Here is a 9,409-nt window from a genome sequence, read left to right as displayed (position 1 = left end):
GGCCCCCACCCTCATAAACAAAGAAACAAGAATTTCCTGGAGGATGAGGCCCAGAAATCAGGCTTTCAATAGGTTCCCTAGGTGATTTAATGTCAAGCCGGGTGGGAACCCTGCCCTAAGGGAAGTCAATCCATTGGATGCTTTAAAGAATAGAATAGACAGCATGAAACACAATTTGTGAATAGAACAGGCTTGGGCACCATCTTTTAGTGGGACAGTTATTTTTTTGAAGATAAAGTATAGTGGAAGGGCTGTAAGACTGTGAGCTGGATTAATTAAATGTCTGCAGGTAGGACAAATTAAAGAAAAACCTCATTTGTGGGTTGGAGTCTGCTATTATCCTATACTGGAGGCCCGGTGCACAAATTCGTGCACAGATGGGGTCCCTCGGCCTGGCCAGCAATTGGGCTAATCAGGGCTGTCTAGCCCTGTCTCTATCGGGGCCATTTGGGCCGGCCAGCCTGGGGAAGGACCGTGGGAGGTTGGCTGGCTGTAGGAGATTGGCTGTGGGAGCGCACTGACCACTTAGCTGGCTGGGTGGGGAGAGACCGTGGGATTTGGCTGTGGGAGTGCACTGACCACCAAGGGGCAGCTCCTGAGTTGAGCGTCTGCCCCTTGGTGGTCAGTGTACATCATAGTGACTGGTCAATTTTTCATTTGACCAACCGGTCATAATGGTTGCTTAGGCTTTTATATATGTAGATAATAAAAGGCTAATATGCAAATCAACTGAACAGCAGGTGACTGGTTGCTATGACGCGCACTGACCACCAGGGGGCAGATGCTCAACACAGGAGCTGCCCCCGGTGGTCAGTACGCTCCCACAGGGGGAGCTCCGCTCAGCCAGAAGCCCTGAGCCAGACTCATGGCTGGTGAGTGCAGTGGCGGTGGTGGGAGCCTCTCCCCCCTCCACGGCAGCACTAAGGATGTCCAACTGCTGTCATTCAGACATCCCCTGAGGACTCCTGAACTGCGAGAGGGCTCAGGTGAGGCTGAGGGACCCCCCCCCCCCCCCCCCGAGTGCATGAATTTCAAGCATCGAGTCTCTAGTCTTATAGAACTTTTTGGGTCACATTGAAAATTTCTATGTCACAGAATTTACTTCTGATGTTAATAACAGGTTACTGTCCTCCACCTCTCTTCTCTCACCCCAAAAGGTAATTTTTCTTTCAATTTTCAGTTTTTCATTACTTAGCTCTATCACCTTTGCCATAGTAGGTTGTAAAATAGGTATAAGGACCCTCAAGTGCTCTTCCAGGAACCTAGACTTTGCTTTGCAAGTAAGGAGTTGTTGACTTCACTGCTTATCTGTTCACTTGTCTGTCAGGCTGGAGATCTGCATCATCCTGTGACTGCGCTCAGCTTTCTGCCTTCAGTGAGATCTAGTACTCACTGTCCTTGGCAACTTCTTAAAGTGTGGTTCATCATTGTGGCTGCATACACAAATACATTCATATTTCCTATCTCTTATTTCTCTTCACCTCATAGTTTTGTGTTGGTTTCAAAGAAGATATTCTAAGCCCTGCCATAGAGCTAGACTGTTTCGTGGTGATTGTGTGAGAAGGCCATTCCTTCAGACTAAGCATTGCTCCCTCGCTGTCAGTCACCTTTTAGTCTGGAGATACTGAGTCAATGATATGATTACACTTCAGTCAGAAACACTGGAATCTGAGTTTATCTCTATCACATTTTGAAGGCGATGGAATAGTGCCAGGGAAGCATGAGCGGCAGGGGCTGCCTACAGGGGGAAAAAGCTGAAGGGGGAAGAAGTATTGCCATGTTGCCCCAGACACTGATTCTCACAGAGATGGCCACTGGTGTTTTTTTCTGAATGACTGAACTTCCTTGTTTTCTGAGACCATCCTGGACAAGGGAAGATGTGAACAGTCCCAGGTCCATTGGTTGGTAAAGACCTGGAATTAGCAGTGCTGTCAGATCAAGGGTAAGCCCAAGGTAGTTAGGTGACAAATCACAGAAATGCCTTCCTACTACCCACCTTCCTTATGTTATTGGACCATACCCATCAAATCCTGGCCCTTCATAAAATAATGAATGAATGAATGAGTTCCCTTCTAGTACTAGAGCTGGGCTTCAAATCTGACTACTTATCTGGCCCCTGTCACTGTGCTCTGTCCTCATGTGGTCTCCACTCTGCCTCTGTCTTCTGTCTGTAACAAGGACACTGTCACTGGATTTAGGACCTACCTGGTACCAATTCTGCAATTGTATCTAGGCTCATGTTCAGCTTAATCAGGATGATGTCATCTTGAGATCCTTAATTATATCTGGAAATACCCTTTTTTTCAAATAAGGTCACATTCATAGGTTCTGGGTGGATATATAGGTGTCTCAAAAAATGTATACATACTTTAAGAGCTGATAGCTCAATTGATGTTTCTTTCTTTTCAGATTTAACCTGTTGGAGTTAATCATTATTCAAATGTATATACATTTTGGGGGACACCCTGTATATTTTGGGGGCCACCATTCAACCCACTATACTTGCAAAACACATATTAGAGAACATTCTCATGTAGGAAACACATACACATCCATCATTAATAAGGTGATATACAGGAAGGTCATAAGCTGGGACTTATATGACATTCTTGAGGAATTAACTACAACTTCACCTCCTTCTTGCCCACTGATCTCCAACACAACAATGAACCAATGCAGTGCTGGTTGAAAAAAACCAATGGATGATTTTAAGGCCACTTAATGGCTGTCTTTGAGTGCAGCCATGATTTTATCTGTTGCTGTACCTCACCCACAAGGTTGGGCTCACTTGTCCCAATCCCGTCTAAGTTCACTTTGTTCTTTTTGCAGTTCATTTTGCTGACCCTATGTGGCACACATTCTTAACCCACTGCCTGTTCTTGTAGAACTTCCCCTCCCACTCTCAGCCATTTCATGGTGGTGATTTCCATCACACTGCATTTTCAGTGAAGAAAATATCTGCAATTTCTGCAATTGTATCTAGGCTCATGTTGCTGCAGTTCCATAAGCAAGGAATAATAATAATAGGACAATATGCACTAAGTTTGTTGAATACAGAACAAAGGAGGTTATACAACCTGCCTTGGTTCACACAGCAAATAACTGGTAGAACTATTTCAGGTCCGGGTCTTTCTGACTTCAGAGCCCATGCATTTAGCCACTATGCTGTAAGGCTTCATTGGAAAAGAGCCACTTACACCAAGGATGGGCTTATGTCGCCACTGTGTGCAACTTTAATAGGAACCTAACAGTAGGCAATCTCTGTGAGACCATCTGGCTCTTCAAAATAGTATAGAGAATGAAAAATCATTTTATCCAAGGTATTAACTACTTGACTAAACAGTTTTGTAGAACTACTTCATGAATATAATTCTTGCTTTCTGGTAACAAAGGCTGTTTTTACCTTAAATTTTCAATGCTGTGCATGATGTATAATTCCTATAGGTGGTAGAGCATTAGCAATCACCTTGCTCAGTTAAAAAGGCATGAGAGAGAAGGCAGGAGAGAACAGTGGTGAACACAGCAAAATGAGGAAGTCAAAGGCCCCAACATAAACAGCAAGAAAATTATAGAAATTATACTACGCAGCCTAAAGACACAAAACATTTCATTTCCCTTTGCATAAAACTGGTCTGACCTTCACAGTTCTGAAATAACAGGAAATATTTCTCTGGTAACTGTACTGCATTTTAGGCAAGTAGTTAAGCGAATGCTCAGCGTGAATAAATGCAGTTAGAAATTGTTAGGGAAGATTTCTGTGAAGAGTGCATGTTAAGCAGTAATATAAATGTAAGTGCTTACAGCGAAATGAAATTCATAATGTAAAGGTCAAACCTGCCAAAGAGAGACTTTTAGGTAAACTATTGGGATGGAAATGGATTCCCATTTTGTTTTAATAGTACCGTACGGTGGCTGAGGTGATGTGTTTCTGCTGGGCGGGTCTTGTAGAATCATCTTGTGCTTGATTTGGCAGAAGTGTGCCTGACTTCTGCAGGACTATGAAAAATGACTGAATTCCCTCTTCCTGAGTCTGAAATTAATGACTAGAAACATTATCAACAAGGTAGGTTGTAAAAAAAAAAATAGTATAAGTACTTTATCTAGAAATGATTATATTTTCCCTTAGATAAACACCAAGGATTTTATGGGATAGTTTAGGGACAAATTTATATAATTTTAAACCACAGTATTACCTAAAAACAACTGGTGGTGATAAGAATGAGAGACTTATTATTTACTTTTTTTTTTTTTTTTTACTCTCCTTCCGCATTCTTGAATTTTTGAGGGATATTTTCTAGGCTTGTTGCTCAGTGAGAAGACTGGCTGGGGCATGAGAACCTGTACCAGGACCAGAAGATTTCTAAAATCACATCTGGGCTGGTGGACCAGCCATCAAGTAACTCTCACCCTTTGCGAAATTTTGTACTTACTTAATCCTTACATTTATAAAATATTTATTGAACCCAAACTATATGCCAGCCACACTTCTAGAGATGTAGAGGTAAATGAAGCATAGCTACTGCCTTCAGGGCTGTTTAGAGAGGGTGGGCCTGGGGAACAAGCCGGCAGACCAGTTACAATTCAGAGCCCTATGGGAATGCTGAGGTGGTGAGCGACCAGCTGATTCCACCCAATCCAATTAGGCCGACCTGACGCCCGCAGCTGCCCTACCTTGGCTGCTTTACACCAGGGTGTTATGGCGTTTGAGGTATTTTTCTCCAGGCTTCCTTGTCTTGGACTTAAGAATGTACCACAACAATAGCCAGAAGCAGCCCTGGGCTTTGGCCTGTGAGGATCAGCTGGCACCACCTCCGGCCAACGGCAAATTCAATTGCAGAGCAGTGGGGCACAGGAAGCTTCTTCCAAATGATCCAGTCTTTCTTTCTTTTTTAAAAAAAATATATTTTATTGATTTCTTACAGAGAAGAAGGGAGAGGAATAGAGAGTTAGAAACATCAATGAGAGAGAAACATTGATCAGCTGCCTCCTGCTCACTCCCCACTGGGTATGTGCCCGCAACCAAGGTACATGACCTTGACTGGAATTGAACCCGGGACCCTTGAGTCCGAAGGCCGATGCTCTGTCCATTGAGCCAAACCGGGTAGGGCAATCCAGTCTTTCTTGAGCCTCATGAAGAAGGACCCTCTGCAGGTTCCCTGAGGAAAGATTATTGGAACTTTGTTCAATGTTTAAGCCAGCGATGCCAAGGTCTGTTGAGGGCCCAGCTTGCATGCATTCCAAGGGTGTTTATCTGACTAACTCAGTAATGGAATATCACCTCTGGAAAATAAAGCATTTGTGGCCTGCAAAGTAGATGAATGCCATGTACCCAGTCCACAAACGGTTGGAAACCTTCGGGAGAGTCCTCTTGGACAGGTTTGGGAATATGAACTGATTTGTACACAGCAACTTAATTTCCTCCTTTTTGCTCAAAATCCTTATTGATCTTTTGAGGGCTTTCTCGTTGATTTAAAGACCTGCTATCGCATGTTGGAGAATCCAGAGATTTGGAGGAAAACAGCTGATGACTTTCTTAATAGAGTTGCGGTTGACGGATGCTTACCTTTGCTACACACCTTCTCAGATTGCCCTGACGGACATTATATTTAGTGCATCCAGAGCAGGAATTACTAGGAAAAGTTATTTATCAGAAAGTCTAATACTGAAAGAAAACAGAACTTGCTTGTCACAGTAACTAGATATAATGAGAAGCATGAGAAATTTGGAGATATGTATATAGATATATATATATATATATATATATATACATACACATACACACACACACACACACACACACACACACACATTGGGGAGATGTCACTCTGCTGGGCTTGCACTTAATTACAAAGAAGAGAAAAGTGTGTGAAGATGATTGATGGTCATGTCTCAGAGACCCAAACACCAGGAGGTTGTGCTCCAAAGGAAGAGTGCACCAATGGAGACCTGGTCAGTTCTCTCTATTTGAAATTGATATGTCAGTGCTAACAAATCAACAGAAGGAAGAAAGCATACCTAGAATTTAATTTAAATGTATTTAAAAATGAAGTAATGTGAATGCATCAAAATATAGTAAACTTTTTTATTTATTGAAAAGTTTTCCTTCAGAGCAGCTTTATGTGAAGCAAAACATCTTCAAAGGACCCAGAATAATAGCTGGTTTGGTTTTCCTCAATTAGTTAACTGAAAACATTTCCAAATGTTTTTTTTTTAAAGAAGAAATCAAATGATCAAATAGGTATTCTTTAATAGTAATTGTCTAGATAAAAACCTTAAGTTGCTTAAAGGTAAGTAGGTAGCAGATGTATGTTCAGTTTTATGATGAACCTATTAGATTACCTAAGTGAACACATAAAAATGTGTTATAGTTACTAGGAATTTTTCCTATTAAACATATTCAAGCAATTTAATTCACATTCAAAGGTGTGGATATAAAAATTAAATGCACAGACTGTAGCACCAAATTACTTGGATATGAATCATGGCTACCTTCACTTTGTGACATTGGACAAGATACTAAGGTTCTCTGTACCCGTTTCCCAAGGTGAAGACTGGGAAAATAATAATTCCTACTCCTCACAGGATTAATTAGAGTGCCTTTATATACTAAGTGTTCAATAAAGGTTGAATTGTTGGCCCCATTCATATCTAGACCATAAGGAAAAGTACATTGTAAATGCAGTGTTCGGCTTTTTGTGCTGGGACATCTCCGCCTTACCCTTTCAGTAGCCACCTCCTCCTCCACATACAGCATTTGTGTCAGTTGTTCTAGAGACAAAAGGGACATAATGTTCTCAGCTAATCTCACCCATGGGAACACCCAACATACGCATTTTGAAAGTTCATTTAGATATGATCAATCAACTCATAGTAGTGTGAATATCGTGTAACCACTTTATTAGAGAGACTTAAAATAACAGCTTTTCTTGGTGATTTATCCTTATTTTATTGGCTCAAGCACTCACCCCAAATCTGGTGGACCTACTTTAGTGGAAAGGTTAAAAGTGAATTTATTTTCAAATGGTAATTTTCAGAACTCATGATTAAGTATCTATAACTTTAATGCTCACCTATTTATTTAGGTAACTTTAATACTTACCTATTTATTTAGGTAAATCGAACAAGATCACTTGTTCCTCTCTTTGAGCACAGTGCATATTGGCATATTGTTGTTTTTTTTTTTAACATATTTTATTGATTTTTTACAGAGAGGAAGGGAGAGAGAATTAGAAACATCGATGAGAGAGAAACATCGATCAGCTGCCTCCTGCACACCCCCCACTGGGGATGTGCCTGCAACCAAGGTACATGCCCTTGACCAGAATCGAACCTGGGACCCTTCAGTCCTCAGGCCGACACTCTATCCACTGAGCCAAGCCAGTCAGAGCCATATTGGCATATTCTGCCAAGGTTTATTTTCTTCACTACTTTGTCCAGTTTTGTGACATTCAGGGTCTCTCTTGAACTTGCCACCTCTGTGTAAAGTTTCCCAGCCTGTTTCCTGGTGGCTTCCTGTTTTGGCTCTAAGTTAGGACCTAGATTGTCCCCTCTAGTCATCACCTCCTCAATAGGAAGACCTATCACACCCAGGTTAGTGGAAAATGATGTCTCTGATTGTCTTTTGATTCTCTTAATGTTAGGAACAGCTCATAGTTTCCAGGAGTCTCACAGTTCTTCTAAAGCTCTTGGAATAAAATGGAGTACTTTTTCCTAGAGTACTATAGCACAGCTTTTGGGGGTCATCAAATCACTTTTGAAGAAGCATTGAAGCATATTGTAGAAGTTATGCAAATGTGAAAGGAAGCATATCAAACTCAATGGGTTGCCATCATCTCTTAGATGAACTCCCCTTTCCTCTCTTTACCCTTGAGCCAGTCATGTGAAAGATAGCTTTTAAAAAATGAAAAAAGGGAAGTAATGTTTTTCCAAAAGCAGCCCTGAAGCACTGCTATTGAAAGAAGTAATCGTCAAAAAAATTCAGAAATAGGCTCATTCTCAGTTTCAAATGACTTATTAATAGAAACACCATGAAAATTTATTTTAAAAAATTGCTGGTGCTGTTGAATAAATGGTGAATGAGGCAGTGAGAGGTGTTGAAATTGGGCTATGATTTATTATAACTATTTGTTGAATTTTGGTTTCCTGTTTTAGAAAGTGTACCTCCTACAGGCAGACTTGGTCTTCATCACCCTCACCGCGGATGAGGGAAGAACAGAGCAGTCTCCCATCTCTACAGGGACATTTGTTGAGTTTTCGGCTCTTCCTCGACCAGCAGTTTCAGGTCTGTTTGTTTACTGGCTTATCTTTTTTCTTTAAGCCTTTTGGAATCATACTTATAAAATAGATGATTTTCTCTTTTTGATCTAATTTGAGGGGATTAAATGTAAAAATATAGGGAATATTTTTTGCTCATTTGCATTTAGTGTTTTAACAACCATTTTTTAATTTTAAAATTGCCATTTTTTATAATATGCTTTTAGTTTTTAGTCATTTTTATTTGCTATGTGGTCTGAGATATTTATATTTTTCCATGTGTTTATATATTTAAATCATGATTTAATGAATTATCACTTTAAGGCTCAATGTCTATTTGACTTTTTTTCTAAGAGAGGTAGAGAGCCCTAACTGGTTTGGCTCAGTGGATAGAGCATTGGCCTGCGGGCTGAAGGGTCCCAGGTTCGATTCTGGTCAAGGGCATGTACCTTGGTTGCGGGCACATCCCCAGTAGGAGGTGTGCAGGAGGCAGCTGATCAATGTTTCTCTCTCATCAATGTTTCTAACTCTCTATCCCTCTCCCTTCCTCTCTGTAAAAAAAAAAAGAGAGAGCAGTAGAGAGAAATATGCTTTTTTTATCCTACTTCCCCTCATCACCAGAGGCAGATTATATTATTATTTCTAAATTGCTGTGATCTACAACATTTGTGTACTGTTCTACTTATAATGCCACAATTGAGTAATGTCTTTACAGTGATTTCTCCATTCATCTCTAAGTGTATGGGATATCCTACCACAATAGTTGTTTCAAAGAAGAGCTCAAAGGAACTATCCTATATAATATAAGGCTAATATGCAAATCAATGGAACAGCGGAATGACTGGTTGCTATGATGCGCACTGACCACTAGGGAGCAGATGCTCGATGCAGAAGCTGCCCTCTGGTGGTCAGTGCATTCCCACAGGAGGAGCACACTCAGCCAGAAGCTGGGCTCACAGCTGGTGAGTGCAGAGGCGGTGGTGGGAGAGTCTCTTGCCTCCTTAGCAGCAATAAGGATGTCAGACATCTCCCCCAAGGGCTCTTGGACAGCGAAAGGGTGCAAGCCAGGATGGGGGACCCTCCCCCACTGAGTGCACGTATTTCGTGCACCAGGTCTCTAGTGTTTCATATTATGTAGCAAGTTCATATAACCATC

The 9,409-nt window shown here is 41.2% G+C and overlaps 1 pseudogene; it reads left to right on the top strand.

Moving 5' to 3' along the window:
* The first annotated feature begins 4,745 nt into the window (after positions 1–4,745).
* On the top strand, positions 4,746–5,740 carry LOC102427568 (annotated as a pseudogene).
* The last annotated feature ends 3,669 nt before the right edge of the window (positions 5,741–9,409 follow it).

This window comes from Myotis lucifugus, unplaced genomic scaffold (assembly GCF_000147115.1).
Source record: "Myotis lucifugus unplaced genomic scaffold, Myoluc2.0 scaffold_0, whole genome shotgun sequence".
NCBI lineage: Eukaryota > Metazoa > Chordata > Mammalia > Chiroptera > Vespertilionidae > Myotis > Myotis lucifugus.
The sequence above is the reverse complement of the archived record's forward strand: the minus strand, read 5'-3'. Positions and strand labels throughout refer to the sequence as shown.